The sequence below is a fragment of the Enhydra lutris genome, unplaced genomic scaffold, assembly GCF_002288905.1.
Source record: "Enhydra lutris kenyoni isolate GAN:26980312 unplaced genomic scaffold, ASM228890v2 scaffoldscaffold31, whole genome shotgun sequence".
Lineage (NCBI taxonomy): Eukaryota > Metazoa > Chordata > Mammalia > Carnivora > Mustelidae > Enhydra > Enhydra lutris.
The window spans coordinates 8,131,078-8,147,158 of NW_019154115.1; the positions used below are offsets into that span (position 1 = coordinate 8,131,078).

General features: G+C 37.6%; 1 protein-coding gene across 2 annotated transcripts in view; it reads left to right on the forward strand.

The window, feature by feature from the left end:
* Positions 1-16,081, forward strand: part of LOC111153260 (unc-13 homolog C) — a 574,799-nt gene that overhangs the window by 464,642 nt on the left and 94,076 nt on the right. The window lies entirely within an intron of this gene.

The following is a 16,081-nucleotide window of genomic DNA, read 5'->3' on the forward strand; positions in this document are numbered from 1 at the left end:
TGATAGTAAGCATCTTATCCTTTACCTGGCTGTTTCCCCCAAACCTAAAGACCATTGCACCTCTGATTTGTTCTCATTTGCTTGTTTGGATCAGGCAGACAGTGAAATGTTAGCTATGCACCTGCCTCCTGCTGTTGCCACAGTCTTTCACGAACCGCCACGAGCGTCCAGGGACTTGGGGACTGGAGTTGGTGCCAAGAGGGAAGGTCATGGGGTTGGCATTCTCCCACCCCTCCCCCTCCCTAAAACAACCCCAAGGGCAGCTAGAATGTAGAAATATTTCTGTTTCAGATTTCAATTACAGTGTTTCTTATTGTGATAAGTGTACAACATGTATGTGAAGCGAGGTTGGATTTCAAAGCAAAGATTCCTTTTCCTTCTAAATTTACAAGGCTGAAAATGCTTCTTTTAAGAGCGGGTTTCTTCAAGTGTGATGTTGCCGTTAATCCCAAGGAACCATTTGTCCATTTTCCTCTCTTAGAGCCTCAGTCTTTTGAAACTGAACTTGCCATTTAGGGCGCTACAAATGAGAAGCACTAGGATCTGTGTGTGAAGAAGGTACAGAACTTCAAAAATGAACTTTCATGGGTTATGCTTCCGCTTCAGTGTCTGTTTATTTTGTATAAAATACGGCTCCATTTCCTCACAGTGTGTTAGTGGTTTCTGCAGTGTAAGGACATGAGCCTCATTTTTAAATTCTTTTGCTGACTTAGGTGAGCACAAACAACTGGGGATCATAGTTAGAGAGCCCCTTTTTAATTGGAGTGATGTTTTATATTCAGACTTTAAGTCCACTTACTGTTTGAAGAGCCATGAAGAGATCAGTGATTTCTTATGGGAAATTCTGCCTCCTTTTACTGAATTTTAAAAACCATAAACTGTGGAAGGATAAAGTTATATTAAAAACGCCACATTTCCAGAAATTTCTCCTAATGCTACTTCTGCTTCCTTACTCTTATATTGTTGGACTCTAATGTGACCAATACCCAGTTGAGCTGAGTATTAACAAGACAAAGCAAACCTGTCCTCACAGGAAGCTGTGTGGGCCACGCTACTCACTAACCAAAAATGTTGTGGGGCAGCTTGTTCACCAAACAAGAATGGATACTTTACCTTGCATAAAATCGCCAGTTGGCAGTGTGTGGGTTTCACATGAAAAATTTAGCTACAACTCTATAGCTAAATCATAGGACTCTTCTTACTGGAGAAAGTAATGAAGAAAGAAATCCTGGGGTTCGTGTCTTCTACCTCATGACTCTTGCAAGGTCAGTTGCTAAATTCCTCATACATAATTTAAAGGGAAAATGCAATTCAGTGAATGAAATAATTGTCCAGTTTCTAACACTGTAATTTGTTAGGGGGCAGCATGGACCCTAGCTCCTTTCTTTTCCTGCATTTAAATCTTATACATTCCTTCCCTTCTTCTCTCGATCATCTTTTGATGTTCTGTCTCCTTTTTACACACAGTTTCTTTTATCTTATTGTTTTCTACTTTCACCTCATCATCTGTTACCGGAAAAAAGCTCTCGGCAGGCCCAGTCAGCACTGGCATGGGGACTGGTGAAATGTCAGGAGGAAGCAAGACCTGAACTCAAGTCTGGGTGTCACATTGAACCTCCCAAGAGAAAGAACCGTGATTGACACAGATTTAAGTTAGAGTTGCTCGTTGCTATACTCGACCTCCTCAGGGCACCAGAATCTCAAAATAACAGTTACCTGTAGATGGCAGGATGGACATGAGTTGCTTAACTGGGGGCTTTTATAAGGATGGAAAAGGATTTTATCGAGAATGACACAACTGACCCTTTGATATGAGAGGTTTATATGGAACTTAATGTGGCCATGCTCCGTGGCCTTGAGAGGGAGCTCAGTGTGTCCTGATGCCGGTTCTCTCACCCTGGATGGAACTCCTTATAAAACCTTGACTGGTGTTGTGGGGGGAAGCTTCCCTGCCTCCTTCTTCTCCTTTTAGGAGTTTCTTAGCTTTTGTCCCCTACCACTTGTGCTAGGATGTGCACTTCTTGCTGCAAAAGTCTAATTAGCAAATGATTAATTGCTTACGTACTTGCTCAGTATCGTTTTGGATGCCACGTGTTTCTCCGCTGGCCCCTAACAGCAGCATGGCTCGCCTCTCCCACCCCTGCCAAGTGCTCACCCCTCACAGGCCCGGTTGCTTGATGCTGTAGCTCTCTGCCGTTTGAACCTCCACTGTTGGGGTAGCTCTTCTCTCCTAATAGGATCAGTCTCTCTTCCCTCTGGAAACAAATATGTTGAAAACCTTTTTTTTTTTTTTTTTTTCTTAAGGTGAGAAAAACAAACAAACAAACAAAACAAAAACTTCTTTTTCTGGAGTCCAAGTTGGCCTAACTCTCTGAGTCTATGGGTGAGGTTGTTTCCTGTCGGGGGCTCCCCAGGCAGTCCTAACCAGATCCTATTACCACCTGCATGCATGATATCCTGGACGTCATGTGGGCACATTTTTCTTTTTTTTATCTAGCACCCTACTTGAAAAGAGAAAAGCAAACTACTGAATTTCTTTTCCTCTATTGTGACTTTCCCACACACTTCCTTGTGTAAAAATGAGGAGCATATTTTGGCATGACAACTCTGATCACTGTAAACAATATAAAGAACATAATAAGTCACATGGGCCATGAAGCGAATATAATCTTAGAAATGAGGCCTGGAGTCTATTGGGTGTGTGTATGTGTGTGTGTGTTTCTTTAATAAGGCATCTCATGTGATTTTCATGTGCATATTGTTTTGGGACACATTAACTAAACCAGATGAAGTAGCCAAGCCCCAGTATTGTGCTGGAAGTTAAATTATGTGCCCCACAATCACCCTGCTGCACTATCAGTCCTTTTAAGACATAGTAATGGCAAAAATATTGTTGGGATGCCAGGTAATAATTTTCATTACTGGTGAATGATCATTTTATCATTCTCACATAGCTCAAATACCTCAAAAGTAAAAGGGATGTACTTTGGTTTACGTTATTTTAATAGCTTATTAAACTCAGTATAACTTAGTATAATTCAGTGTAGAGCAACTGCAAATAAATATACAACCTGTATTCATTTTTTCTTAAAAATATATTGTTACAGCCTATGAAAAGGACTCTGTTGCATTTACTTGATCTGCAATCTAATTTGTATAAGTACATGAAAAAGAAAATCAGATATTCCAAAATTTAATTTCATTTCAGGAAGTCGTAAGTATTTGTTATAGAGCTCTGGAGAACTTGTAATTGATTTAGAAGAATTATGACCATGCTCTGTAAGCGGAAGAGGCATTACTCCTTCACAATATTGTATTGGCACAATCATCTGAACGATAGAATTCATAATTATCCATAACCCTGCTAACTTCCTGACAGTATTTCATATGCTAGAAGTTAGTCATCATTAAGACATTTAGGGGAAATAAGGGCATTTGTTCACTTACCAAATTCTCTTAATTCTGTTGGCCACAAAGCAAACTAATTAGGCACAGTGGCAATATTATTTTCATTGCTGTGTCTCAAAAACATAATTGAATTTCTTGATGCATTTCACCGTGATAAACTTTCCTGAACAGGGCCATGGAATCTGGAACATAACACCACCTATCCTAAACATGTGTATATTTTCATGAGCAATTTAACTACTCTTTTGTTTCAAAAAAGCATTGTCTATATCCTTTTTCATTTTTTTAATGTTGAATTTGAAGAGTTAGAAACTGCATCTGATCCAAAAGTGTATGCATGTACCTGATTGAAATTCATTGTAAAACCTATTAGCTGTAAGGACTTAGTCTTCAGCTAAGCAAATCCCCACTGGAGAGGACAGAAATGAACCCCTATCATATTTTTATGAGCATTATCCTGTTAACTTTATACTTGCTGGCAACAGGGGGATTGAAAGAGCACTGTTTTAAAGGAAATAATACTTTACGCTGATAGTTCGTGAACTTCAGTATACATCAGAACTGCCTGGGTTGCTGATTAAAACACACATTGCTGGGGCGCCTGGGTGGCTCAGTGGGTTAAGCCTCTGCCTTCGGCTCGGGTCATGATCTCAGGGTCCTGGGATCGAGCCCCACATCAAGCCCCACATCGGGCTCTCTGCTCGGCGGGAGCCTGCTTCCCCCTCTTCCATTCCCCCTGTTTGTACTCCCTCTCTCGCTGTGTCTCTTGCTGTCAAAATCTTAAAAAAACAACAACAACAAAAAAAAAAAACAAAAAAAAAACACACAGTGCTGAGTTCCATCCCTGGACTTTTTGATTCTGTAGTTTGGGTGGGGCCTGATAATGTACTTTCCTAACAAATTCCCAGCTGATGCCGATCTACTGCTCAGGGGACCACATTTTGAGAATTACCTCTCTTTGCTTTCAGAACAGCTACCCAGTAATTAGGAAATGGCTCTGAGTGCCCCTTTGCCTAATATGGGCAACATATTTGACTGATCTACTTAATGTTTTGAATCTTGAGGACACAAATGATTCCATATGTTTGAATGGGCCTTGAGACAACGTGTAGTCATACAAGCAAATATCCTGTTGTATTAGGGCATGCAGTAATCCATAAATATAGGTGACCAATTGGTAGTGATAAATGAACATTCAGATTTTTTCTTTAACATTTTAGACTTTATGCTTACATTTTACATATAATCTTATCAAAAGGTGGTGATGTTGTATGGAGGCTAAGCTTTATGTTCAAGTTTCTGATCTGTCTCACCTTTTCTTCTTAATGTAAATAGTGATATGACTCACTAGTTAATACATTAATGAGAATCAATCTACTATTTTCATCTTTTCCAGCAATTACAAAGCAAATTATAACATATGCATCAGATGTCTTAGATAAGAAAATAGACAATGTAAACTAGTTGTAGCTTCCTTTTAGTTCTAAAATTGTTTCCTAAAACAATTTGCAAAGTTGTTTTTTTTTTTTTCCTATTTTATAGAAGAATCTGTTGTTGCCAGTTATATTTACCAAATCCGTAGGGCAGCAGGAGTTAAGATGGGAGTTTATTAATGGAGTCAGAACAATTAAAGTAATAAAGTTTGGGAGTTGGAGACCCCCTCACCTGCCCCCACCGTCCACCAGCCCAACACTTTCTAAATTTAAAAATACCTTTTAAATGAAAGTTGTAACTGTTACATCTTGCCCTGCAACAATTCAAAAACTAAACTGAAACCTCTAACCTCTTAATGTGTACACAGAGTGCAAAGGTGGGCTGTCCTCTGGCTGAATTCAGTAAGAGCGAGCAGCTATTTTTGGATTTATGATGGCAGATAACAAGGAGAAGTGGGCGTTTGAGGCTGTGGCCTTTCATTCCACAGCATTCAGCTCTTACAGGGTTTCTCTCTCCTCAGAGTTATCTCTACAATTATGGTTAACAAATCGGACTTAATAGAAAATTAAAAGAATAATGAGGGCCAGAAGGGCAAATCGCATAGAGGTGATTAATAAATAAGATTAAGAATGTAGTGCCTCTACCATGGAAAGTTCAGCTAGGTGCTACGCTTGTGAAATTAAGGCAAGGTGCTATCTAGGAGGTTTCTGGAAGAGTTTCTGGGCAGGTGAACCAGGTCACGATGAAGTACAGATTGAAGCAGATGCTGCTGGTCACCCTTATTCTCCAGAGCATTCCCGCACAGGGTCACTCTTGTGCCATCTGGCCTCTTTTGAAACTCATCTGTCTCTGAACCTTAATAAAATTTGAAAGAGAATTCAAGCCTCAGCCAGGAGGGAGGCAAAAAAAAAAAAAAAAAAAAAAAAAAAATTTAACTGCCATTTTCTAAAATAGGCCTATTTTATTGTCTTGTGATGCTCTTCTATTGTGATTGTCTGCCTTCACAAACCATCGATCCATGCAAACGAGACAAGCTCACCTCTTTAACCCAGCCAGTGCCCTCTCTCTTCTTGTAGTTGCTTGGAGAGCCCTCCGGCACCTCATGCAAATGGCTGAGGGAATTGTGTCCCCACTGATTCATGCTCAACAGGTACTCAGTCCAGTTCACTGAACAGACCACATTCACATCACCTAACAGTGGATGGATGCAGTAATGCAGACAGCAGAACAGGGAAGCCAGAGCGAGACAGGGTATAAAGGCGGCTTTTAACAGAATAATTCCTGAACATCAGTTCTGTGTCTTGTTTCTTCTACCCCTGACTGAATCCTACTCTGTCCGGTTTCATGGTTAGTCAGCCAATAGACGGAGCTAAAAAGCCCAAAGTTCCTTCTCAGTCCAGTTATTATACTTACTTATTTTTTTAAAAGGGGTTTTTAAGGAAGAACGCCTTTAAAAAAAAAAAAAAAAAAAGCTTCTTAGACTTCTGCTTCTCAATCCTCATGTGTCCCCAGATAACGTCAGGGAGCATGGCACATTGCCTCAGTTTTCCCACTTGAAAAAACGAGCTGGAGTGGTACTGTATGGTTTCTGAAATTCATTCTAATTTTAAAATTCTGTAGTTATAAGGACGATCTTGTTAGCAATCCATTGAGTAGAGGTATAGTCTCTAGGTAAGACAGAAAAAAAACTTTCAGTTAAGAGAAATTAATGTCATGTTACTCATACAAGGTTTGAAGGAGTCATTTTTTTCCCAAGTACAGAGAAAAAGGAAAGGCATTTTCCCCCCTTCAGTTGTTTAGGCTGAAGAACATACCTTAACATATCTCAAAGGCATTTAGTTGATTTGAAGCACTGTGACAGTTGGATTTACCGCATACTCGCTTTAATTAGGATGAGAGACAGCTACTGACGTTCAACTTTTGAAACCAGAAGTTAGAAGCATTAATTTATATAACTGATACTCTACCACAACAGTTCATGCAAACCTGAATGGCATAAAGAAAATGTCATAGTCTATCTCTTAAAATGGTCTTGTTTTGTAAGTTCTTGGGGAGGATCTCTTCTAGGAGGAATAAAAAAGGAAAAAAGAAAAAAGAGAAAAAAAGGACCCCAGGTAAGCATGGGTGAAGCTAGAACACATTTTTTTTTTTTTAAATACAGAAGACCATGTATGTTTTTAAATTTCAGACAACGTACCATAGGACCCATGCTGAATGCCATACCTCTACAAAGTGATTTAGGGCATTTCAAGGAGAGCAATTTCCTGCTGGATTCACTAGGGAATGTTCAGTGATTCCTCATCATATATTGTAAGTTGAGCTGGCCATTTTAGGATGGATAAATTCTGATCACATAGAAGGGTTGGAGAGAAGTTATATTAAAAAAAAAAAAAGTACAGCGCAGATAAGATTATAATAAATTGTTTGAAGCACTTCCTTTGTTGAAAGCCAACTGGTGAGGTAGCAGGGTTAGCCTTCATTAAAACAACTCTAGGTATAGTTAGGAGGATAGAATAAAAAAGGGAACAAGAACACAATTTTGAGATAATTGCGTTATAATCTAGATGAGAAAAATTCTGTGTCAGAAATTGAAGAGAAGAGGATGGTTAGAAAAAATATTTCATAGATATCATCATATTTGGTATCCAAGTGAATGTGGAAGGTAGAAGGCAAAGAGGAGTCAAAGATGATTTTCAGATTTCTGCCTTAAACAACTGTATGGTATCAATCAAGTCAGAGACATAAGTTAAGGATGGGCAGGTAATAAGTTCACTTTTTGATATGTTGACATTTAGGTCCTCCATGTAGAAAAGGTGGATAGGCATGGGAGAATATAGACATGATGCTCAGACCCCTGTTAAAGCTGTAGATATAGATTCAGGGGGTTGCTAACACAGGGGTGGGAGTTAAAGACATAGGCATGGATGTGATTGCTCAAGAAGAGAAAATAGAGTAAAAAAAAAAAAGAGTAGATGAGGAAGGGAAAATATTGATATCTAAGGAGTACAGAGAAGAATGAAAGTCAGAGACAAATGATAGGCAGAAAAATAGAGCTAGGAGAAGGTAGTCTCTACAGAAGCAAGGAATAAAGAACTTGAGAAAGCAAAAGTGAATGCAGCATGAGTGGGTTGAATAAAGTCACTGGAAATCACAATTAAGAGATCACTGGTGATCTATATATGAACATTTCAGTGGTGTACTCAGCAGAAACTGTACTAGCATAGTTAAATATTTAAGAAATAAGGAGACTGAACAGTTTGGTCAAGAGAAGAAAAAAATTATTAACAAGATGTTGATGAGAAGATAGTACAAAATAAGTTGGGGTTTTATTTTTTAAATTGTTCTATTTTTTTATTATTTTAACAAAATACTGTTTGAGCACACTTACAAGATGTGGTCATAGAGGTAAAGATAGAGGGATGGAAAATAGAAGGGGATATTTGATGGGACAAAATCCAACAGGAGGAACCAAGAGCTCAAGTTGAACAGTGTTTTTCTCGGAAATGAGACTTTCTTTTTCATAGAAAGAGTTATGAGATTTGCACTTATTAAAGGATTTTTCTGCAAAAATCTTCAGAGTTTAAAATCCATCAGTCTGATGATCATATTTTAGACACTGTGTAGATGAGGCTCAGGGAGTAATTAGTCTCCCTGCTCTGTACTGCTTTCACGAAGCAAATAAGGTAACTCTAACACTGATGAGCTGAAAAGGAGGAAAAATAACCTAGTAAACTGTAAACAACAGAAAGGAAATGAGATAGTAATGAAAAATGGAGAAAAGGAATCAAATTCACACAAAATATCTTCCTTCCCACAAAGACTTTATTTTTTAAGAGTTTGTATTGAGCTTTTGAAAGCGTTTAAATGCCTCTTTCCAACTGACTAGTTACATCTCTAGCAAGAGTTTGATGGTTGGATATACAGTTGCTATTTTAAGAGGGTGAAACAACATTTACTCCCTTCATATCCCTTAGGGAGAGACTTCATGCTGGTAAAAAATGAACAAACAAAACATGCAGAGTGGATATGGTAACCGTATTTTTAGAACCAGCTGAGTATCAAGACATAATCTGACTTGGTCTGACAATGAGACAAAAATTTGAAATCAGGACTGAGTTTGTAACTCCAGAATATATGGTTGCTAAGGAATGAAACATTTCACATGCAAAAGTATTCTATTAATAGTCAATGCAAATTATGACTCCAAGAAGGAGCACTCTGGATATCAGGATTTCCTTTGAGGGAAAATTTTCATGCTTCTTTTGGCCCTCACCTCCTTCCTCAAATATTTGGTGAATGCCTGGGCATCCCGGGACAGACACCCAGGATGGACAGTTAAGGAAGATAGATTTCAGAGATTAACCAGAGAACAATTAAAAGAGAGTCATATAAACATTGTAGTCGACAGCACAGTTGGTGCAGAAGTTAGAGCTCCTAACTGCATGGGGCCAGAAACAAAGGGAGGAGGGAGAATTGAGGTGATAGGTAAATTGTCTTTTAAAGGAAAACAAGTAGGCCTTAAGGAAAAAGAACTTAAAAGATAACTTGCATGCTGTCTATCTCTTCCAGACAAGTAATTTATATTATCATAGCTCAGTGGTGTTACCCACATGTTACCAGCTTTGATTTTGGGATTCTAAAACCCTTCATGGAATGTGGTTAAGATCTGTTTTGAAAGCTTTACTGTAAATTCACATTTTGACTTCGTATTCTTAAATTTTCAATGTGGAGCCATTTATTGTTTATTTTTTGCCAGGGAAGTTGTTTAGGTACACATGGTAATTCAGTTTCTCATTAGAATAAATTTAATAACTGTTACTTTTGTTTTGTTTTTACTTTTTTTAAAATTGTTTATGTACCACACCCAGTGCTCCATGCAATATGTGTCCTCCTTAATACCCACCACCAGGCTCACCCAACCCCCCACCCCCCCTTCCAAAACCCCCAGTTTTTCTCAGCATTCACAGTCTCTCATGTTTCATCTCCCCCTCCGATTTCCCCCAACTCACTTCTCCTCTCCATCTCCCCATGTCCTCCGTGTTATTCCTTATACTCCACAAGTAAGTGAAACCATATGATAATTGACTCTCTCTGCTTGACTTATTTCACTCAGCATAATCTCCTCTAGTCCCATCCATGTTGATAAAAAATTTGGGTAATTATCCTTTCTGATATCCATCACAACACTCTGATATATATACATACATAATACATACTACTCCATTGTATACATGGAACATACCTTCTTTATCCATTTTTCTGTTTAGCATTTTGGCTCTTTCCACAGTTTGGTGACTGTGGCTATTGCTGCCATGAACATTGGGGTACAAATGGCCTTTCTTTTCACTACATCTGTATCTTTGGGGTAAATACCCAGTAGTCAATGGCAGGGTCATACGGTAGCTCTATTTTTAATTTCTTTTTTTTTTTAATTTTTTTTTTTATTTTTAATTTCTTAAGGAATCTCCACACTATTTTCCAAAGTGGCTGCACCAACTTGCATTCCTGCCAACAGTGTAAGAGGGTTCCCCTTTCTCCACATCCTCTCCAACACTTGTTGTTTACTGTCTTATTGATTTTGGCCATTCTGACTGGTGTAAGGTGGTACCTCAATGTGGTTTTGATTTGAATCTCCCTGATGGCTAATGATGATGAACATTTTTTCATGTCTGTTAGCCATTTGTATGTCTTCTTTGCAGAAGTGTCTGTTCATGTCTTCTGCCCATTTTTTGATATGATAATCTGTTTTTTGAGTGTTGAGTTATCAGCCCTTTTTCTGTACTGTCATTTGCAAATATCTTCTCCCATTCCGTGGGTTGCCTCTTTGTTTCCTTTGCTGTGCAAAAGCTTTTGATCTTGATGAAGTCCCAGAAGTTCATTTTCACTTTTGTTTCCTTTGCCTTTGGAGAGATGTGTCTTGAAAGAAGTTGCTGCAGCCAAAGTCAAAGAGATTACTGCCTATGTTCTCCTCTAAGATTTTGATAGATTCCTGCCTCACGATGAGATCTTTCATCCATTTCGAGTTTATCTTTATGTATGGTGTAAGAGAATGGTTGAGTTTCATTCTTCTATATGTAGCTGTTCAATTTTCCCAGCACCATTTATTGAAGAGACTCTCTTTTTTCCACTGTATATTTTTTCCTGCTTTGTCAAAGATTAGTTGACCATAAAGTTGCCAGTCCATATCTGGGCTCTCTATTCTGTTCCACTGGTCTATGTGTCTGTTTTTATGCCAGTGCCATGCTGTCTTGGTGATCACAGCTTTGTAGTAAAGCTTGAAATCAGGCAACATGGTGCCCCCAGTTTTGTTTTTCTTCTTCAACATTTCCTTAGCAATTCAGGGTCTCTTTTAGTTCCATACAGATTTTAGGATTGTTTGTTCCAGCTCTTTGAAAAATACTGGTGGAATTTTAATCGGGATAGCATTGAAAGTATAGATTGTCCTAGGCAGTGTAGACATTTTAACAATGTTTATTCTTCCAATCCATGAGCATGGAATGCTCTTCCATCTTTTTTGGGTCTTCTTCAATTTCTTTCATGAGTGTTCTGTATTTCCTTGAGTATAGATCTTTTACCTCTTTGGTTAGGTTTATTCCCGGGTATCTTATGGTTCTTGGTGCTATAGTAAATGGAATTGATTCTCTAATTTTCCTTTCTGTATTTTCATTGTTAGTTTATAAGAATGCAACTTATTTCTGTATGTTGATTTTCTATCCTGCCACATTACCGAATTGCTATATGAGTTCTAGTAGTTTGGGGGTGGAGTCTTTTGGGTTTTCCATATAAAGTATCATGTCATCTGTGAAGACAGAGTTTGACTTCTTCTTTGCCAATTTGAATACCTTTTATTTTTTTGTTGTTGTTGTCTGATTGCTGTTGCTAGGACTTCTAGTACTATGTTGAACAACAATGGCGAGAGTGGACATCCTGTCATGTTCCTGATCTCATAGGGAAGGCTGTCAGCTTTTCCCCATTGAGAATGATATTCGCTGTGGGCTTTTCATAGGTAGATTTTAAGAAGTTGAGGAATGTTCCCTCTGTCCCTATACTTTGAAGTGTTTTAATCATGAACAGATGCTGGATTTTGTCAAATGCTTTTTCTGCATCAATTGAGAGGACCATGTGGTTCTTCTCTCTTTTCTTATTGATTTGTTCTGTCACATTGATGGATTTGCAAATGTTGAACTGCCCTTGCATCCCAGGGATCAATCCCACCTGGTCATTGTGGATAATCTTTTTAATGTACTATTGGATCCTATTAGCTAGGATCTTGTTGAGAATCTTGGCATCCATATTCATCAGGGATATGGGTCTGAAATTCTCCTTTTTGGTGGGGTCTTTGCCTGGTTTGGGGATCAGGTTAATGCTGGCTTGATAGAAAGAGTCTGGAAGTTTTCCTTCTGCTTCAATTTTTTTGAAACAGCTTCAAGGAGAAAAAGTATTATTTCTTCTTTGAACATTTGGTAGAATTCTCTAGGGAATCTGTCAGGTCCTGGGCTCTTGTTTTTTGGGAGGCTTTTGATGACTACTTTTATCTCGTTACTAGATATTTGTCCATTCAGGTTGTCAGTTTCTTCCTGATTCAATTTTGGAAGTTTATCGGTTTCCAGAAATGCATCCATTTCTTCGAGGTTGCTTAACTTATTGACATATAACTGTTGATAATAATTTCTGATGATTGTTTCTGTTTCCTTGACGTTAGTCGTGATCTCTCCCTTTTCATTCATAATTTTATTAATTTGGGTCCTCTCTCTTTTCTTTTGGATTAGTTTGGCCAGTGGTTTATCAATCTGATTGATTCTTTCAAAAACCAACTTCTAGTTTCATTGATGTGTTCTACTATATCTCTAGTTTCTAACTCATTGATCTCTGCTCTAATCTTGATTATTTCCCTTCTTGTGTGTGGGGTTGGCTTAATTTGTTACTGACTTTCCAGTTCTTTAAGGTGTAAAGAGAGCTGGTGTATTCTGGACTTTTCAGTTTTTTTGAGGGAAGCTTGGATGGCTATGTATTTTTCCCTTAGGACCGCCTTTGTCATATCCCATAGGTTTTCGACTGATTTGTCTTCATTCTCATTCATTTCCATGAATTGTTTAAGTTCTCTTTTGATTTCTTGGTTGATCCAAACATTCTTAAGTGGGGTGGTCTTTAGCTTCCAAGTGTTTGAATTCCTTCCAAACTTTTTCTTGTGGCTGAGTTCCAGTTTCAAAGCATTGTGGTCTGAGAATATGCAGGGAATAATCTCAATCTTTTGGTATCGGAGCCGTGATTTGTGACCCAGTATGTGGTCTATTCTGGAGAAAGTTCCATGTACGCTCGAGAAGAATGAGTATTCTGTTGTTTTAGGATGGAATGTTCTGTATATATAGATAAGGTCCATCTGGTCCAATGTGTCATTCAATGTTCTGTTTTAATTGATTTTCTGCTTGGATGATCTATTACCGAGATCCCCTACTATTAATGTATTCATATCAATATGACTCCTTATCTTGATTAACAGTTGGCTTATGCAGTTGGCTGCTCCCATATTGGGAGCATAAATATTTATAATTGTTAGATCTTCTTGGTGGATAGACTATTTAAGAATGATGTAGTGTCCTTCCTATTTCTGACTATAGTCTTTAGTTTGAAATTTATCTGATATGAGAATCCCTACCCCAGCTTTCTTTTGAGGCCTGTTGGCATGAAAGATACTTCTCTGTCCCTTCACTTTCAGTCTAAATGTATCTTTAGGTTCCAAATGGTTCTCCTGTAGACAGCATATGGATGGGTCCTGTCTTTTCATTCAATATGCAATCCTGTATCATTTTATGGGCGCATTTAGGCCATTCACATTGAGAGTGACTATTGGAAAATATGTTTTTATTGACATCATGTTGCCTGTGAAGTCCTTGTTTCTATAGTTTGTCTCCATAAATTTCTGTTCTATGTCACTCTTGTGTTCTTTCTTCTTTTATAAACTACCCCCCCTTAATATTTCTTGTAGTGACAGCTTGGTGGTCACATTCTCTTTTAAACCTGGCTGGTCTTGGAAGCTCTTTATCTCTCCATCCATTTTGAGTGTCAGCCTTGCAGGATAGAGTATTCTAGGCTGCATGTTCTTCTCATTTAGTGTCCTGAATATGTTTTGCCGCCCTTTCTGTCTTGCCAGGTTTCTGTGGACAGTAAATAACTGTTACTTTGAATGCTTGGTTTCTTAGTTGTTTTTTTTTATGTTTTGTGTGTGTGTGTGTGTGTGTGTGTGTGTATATGTGTGTGCTTTTAATAACTAAACAACACTACAAAAATGCAAGTTAATTTTGTTATTTGATACCATATTACAGTTAGAACCTGGCTAAGTTTTAAATCTTGGAGGAAATAAAAATCAGGTAGTTTTTTACCTTTTCAAAGTAGCCAATAATTTGTAAAATGTGTTGTTGGTAATTTAGGTAATAAAGCCTGACAGCCCAAGTTATTATTCTTCAAAAACTTTAGGAAGTTTGTAGTAGCAAGGAAAATTTCTCCAATACAGGCACATAAAGAAATGTAGAATTCAAAAATTGGTTACTTTTCTGCCTAAAGAGATTGTTTTATAACTAGACGAGTATGATATTTATGACAGTTATTATTACAAAAGACCTTCAATTTAGCTTCATAATACTGAATACTGTTTCAGTGGTTTAATGGTATGATTTGGATCAGATAAACATTGAGTACTTAACTAAAACTTTCCTTTTTTTTTTTGACTGGTTACATGACAGAGGTGTTTGTCTCCATCTACTTAGAAACTTAAGCTTCTCTTAGGAAATGGAAACTGTCATCCAATATTGAAATTGCTATAGATTTGACAGTTTCAGATTTTCAAGCAACAGCCAATTATTTGATAAGAAATTTCCATTCACAAAATACCAAAGGTGGACTAAAATAATTTATGGGAAAATAGCATAATGTCATCCAACTGACCTTTGTATATGACTTTAAAGTCATTATCTTAACAAGTGAAAAAACCATCAATATATATCAAACTAATAAGAAAACTAAGCACTTTTAAATGTTTCAACTAAACATTTTAAATAAGAAGTAACCCCATTTCCTAAAGAAAACTCTACTCTTGTAGCCATTTCCTTGGAGATGGCAGATGTGTTAGTTGGGAACTACCATCTGTCACCCCAAGTGGCTTACCAAAGAGTGGGGAGCCTGAAGAAAATGATGGAAGGGCTTCCCTCTCATTCTTATTCCCTCACAATATTACCCAAATGAAATCAGGTTAAAATTGCTATTAGGTCAATGGCAAGACAATATAATAAAATTCAGGCTGCATGGTTCCCTAGGATTAGGACAGGAAATCCACAAATGTCTTCCTGGTTGAAGTTCGAGGAGTTAGGTTTATTAGGCTATTTGTGTTTTAAATGCCTGTAAATGTCTTTTTAAAGTACATACCTTCTAATTGTCTTTCTGAATCACTGCCTTACAACCAGTGATAGCTTAATGGAACTCTCAGAAAGTATGAGACTCAAGGATATTCCAATTTTCCAAACTCCTAGAAAAATTAGTATTTATTATACTGGCTTGTGTGCTGAGGGTAAGAGCTGGGACCCTGTCTATTGATAGGGACAGAAAAAAGATAAAGTCCAGAAGAATCACATCAGCTCTATAAGGGCAGCAGAAACTAACCAATGTGGTAACCACCTGATTTTGAGTCAAAGCTGACATCAAGGATTGGTCTGATATAATTAACAGTTAGATGCCAAATGCAGTTTTTTATTTCCATTCAAGTGTTTTTAGTTCTGTTAATACAAGCTTGTTGAGATATATAAATATTACTTCTTCCTAACATTTTCTTAGTACTAGAAAACACTCCTGGAGGATTACAGTACTTAATGACCAGTGTATACTGGAACATTAATTGGTCCTGGGCTTACTCCCAGGAGTTTAAGTTGCTATTGGGTCCTGCATTTTTACTGTCCTTCTTAGGTTCTCCTGTTTATACTAAGTCCTCCTTTAATTTGTTCTACTCCCAAAAGTTGGCTTTATCCTATCCCTACTTTTCAATAGTAGATCAGCTTATATAAGAATTATAGATTCTTATACAAGAATTATATATATTTTCCTTGGCAGGAAAATAATTTCTAAAGATTCAAAGGAAGGATGACTTAAATTTCAGAGAATATTCTAGATTGCTTTACATGAATTCCTGTCAACTTGAGACAATGCATCTCTTACAAGTCATTCTTTTTTTTTTGACAACTAGTTTGCAAAA